Source organism: Procambarus clarkii, chromosome 61 (genome assembly GCF_040958095.1).
Source record: "Procambarus clarkii isolate CNS0578487 chromosome 61, FALCON_Pclarkii_2.0, whole genome shotgun sequence".
Lineage (NCBI taxonomy): Eukaryota > Metazoa > Arthropoda > Malacostraca > Decapoda > Cambaridae > Procambarus > Procambarus clarkii.
The window spans coordinates 30,961,187-30,964,039 of record NC_091210.1 but is presented as its reverse complement, the minus strand read 5'-3'; positions in this window follow the sequence as shown (position 1 = coordinate 30,964,039).

Below are 2,853 nucleotides of genomic sequence, written 5' to 3'. Positions count from 1 at the left end.
GACTAGCGTGGCGAGAGAGACTTGCGTGGCGAGAGACACTAGCGTGGCGAGAGACACTAGCGTGGCGAGAGACACTAGCGTGGCGAGAGAGACTAGCGTGGCGAGAGAGACTAGCGTGGCGAGAGAGACTAGCGTGGCGAGAGAGACTAGCGTGGCGAGAGAGACTAGCGTGTGCGAGAGAGACTAGCGTGTGCGAGAGAGACTAGCGTGTGCGAGAGAGACTGGCGTGTGCGAGAGAGACTGGCGTGTGCGAGAGAGACTGGCGTGTGCGAGAGAGACTGGCGTGTGCGAGAGAGACTGGCGTGTGCGAGAGAGACTGGCGTGTGCGAGAGAGACTGGCGTGTGCGAGAGAGACTGGCGTGTGCGAGAGAGACTGGCGTGTGCGAGAGAGACTGGACGTGTGCGAGAGAGACTGGCGTGTGCGAGAGAGACTGGCGTGTGCGAGAGAGACTGGCGTGTGCGAGAGAGACTGGCGTGAGCGAGAGAGACTGGCGTGTGCGAGAGAGACTGGCGTGTGCGAGAGAGACTGGCGTGTGCGAGAGAGACTGGCGTGTGCGAGAGAGACTGGCGTGTGCGAGAGAGACTGGCGTGTGCGAGAGAGACTGGCGTGTGCGAGAGAGACTGGCGTGTGCGAGAGAGACTGGCGTGTGCGAGAGAGACTGGCGTGTGCGAGAGAGACTGGCGTGTGCGAGAGAGACTGGCGTGTGCGAGAGAGACTGGCGTGTGCGAGAGAGACTGGCGTGTGCGAGAGAGACTGGCGTGTGCGAGAGAGACTGGCGTGTGCGAGAGAGACTGGCGTGTGCGAGAGAGACTGGCGTGTGCGAGAGAGACTGGCGTGTGCGAGAGAGACTGGCGTGTGCGAGAGAGACTGGCGTGTGCGAGAGAGACTGGCGTGTGCGAGAGAGACTGGCGTGTGCGAGAGAGACTGGCGTGTGCGAGAGAGACTGGCGTGTGCGAGAGAGACTGGCGTGTGCGAGAGAGACTGGCGTGTGCGAGAGAGACTGGCGTGTGCGAGAGAGACTGGCGTGTGCGAGAGAGACTGGCGTGTGCGAGAGAGACTGGCGTGTGCGAGAGAGACTGGCGTGTGCGAGAGAGACTGGCGTGTGCGAGAGAGACTGGCGTGTGCGAGAGAGACTGGCGTGTGCGAGAGAGACTGGCGTGTGCGAGAGAGACTGGCGTGTGCGAGAGAGACTGGCGTGGCGCGAGACACTTCTAAAGTTTTTTTTCAGGAATATTCCTGCGCGGGCCCTAAGCCTCTGGTTGGCCCATTAAGTGTTGCTTGTTTCTGTTTTACTTAGGCGGTGTATAAGTATTTATGACTCGTATGGTCGCTTCAGTAAGATTTTGCCTCGTGTGTTTAACAACCTCTTCTGCTCTGTTGAATCTAAGTTGAAATCAAAATGGGTTTGTAACTGCGCTGTGTTAGATAATATTCCAGTGGTCTGTTGTGGTTGTAACTGTGCATTGTGTTAGTGTTCCAGTGGTCTGTCGGGCCAGATCTCCACAGTGCTGACATTTCCTCTCATCTTCCGGAACCTGTAATCCTATTTCCCATGCACATGGGTATCCAAGCCTGATGCGATATAAGTGTACTTCTGTTGTTCTACTGCTCCCTTTCACCAAAATAAGTGGTTCATAGTTGGTTGACTTCTTGTACCAACCCGCAGATCCTGATGTTGCAACTGCTGTATTCACCTATTTGTGTTTGCGGGGGTTGAGCTCTGCTCTTTCGGCCCGCCTCTCAACTGTCAATCAATCAACTGTTACTAACTATTTTTTCCCCACACACAGACATACACCCAGGAAGTAGCCCGTAGCAGCTGTCTAACTCCCAGGTACCTATTTACTGCTCGGTAACAGGCGCATCAGAATTGAGGAAATTCTGTCCATCTGTCTCCGCCGGGTGCGGTGATCGAACCTCGGTGCCTAAGTCCACGAGTCTAAAACGCTGTCCACTGGGCCAACCAACCCCACAACACAGCTGTGTTGTGGTCACTGTACATCTTTTGCATTGCTCTGTTTCAAATTACTTTCTTAATCTGTGATAGACTCTGTGGTATGTAAATGTCTACATCTCTTCTCTTAGTTGCAAGTTGTGCAGCTTCGTCTGCAATGTCATTAACTATTATTCCCACATGACTTGGCACCCAACTGATAAGTACCCGACGGCCTTGACGTTTGAGTGTTTGCATTAATGATATGACATTTGTGATCAGATGGATGTTGTTACGTATGTGTTCTTGTTGCAAGGTTTCAATGGCAGTTCTCGAATCTGTATGATAACATGTTGTCGGTGTTCACTTCTGTAGTCGTCTTCTGACTCACGCACTCTCACCTCTCGGTCATAAAAAGTATATTGTGTAAGAGAGAGAGAGAGAGAGAGAGAGAGAGACACACAAATAACAACATACAGACACACAAAGCAGAGAAAACAGATAGCAGCCACAGAACACCTTCAGCAAATCCCGCCCTGTTTTCATAAGCGGATTTATTCTTAGCGAATTCACGATGTCCTGAGTCCTGAGCCTCTATCGTTGGCGCCCGCCTGAGTGTGGGTGTGACGTTTGTAACAACACAACGTAATTCTGATTTTGCGCTACGTTCGTGAAAACATCTCTTGAAACCCGCATGTAGCGTGTGTTCTATATTATGTAGTCCATGTAAGTGTGAGTACCGAGCTTTAGCTCGTGGATGCCGCTTCTCCCCATGCAATCGATCCTTTTGGAGGTCTCCCATAAAAAGAATCTGTGTATGGAGTCTGCATTCATACTTCACATCTTAACTTATCTTATTTTTACAGTTTTGATACTAACCATTTTTGTCACTAGGGCTCGTTCAGGCACTTGGCTTCAC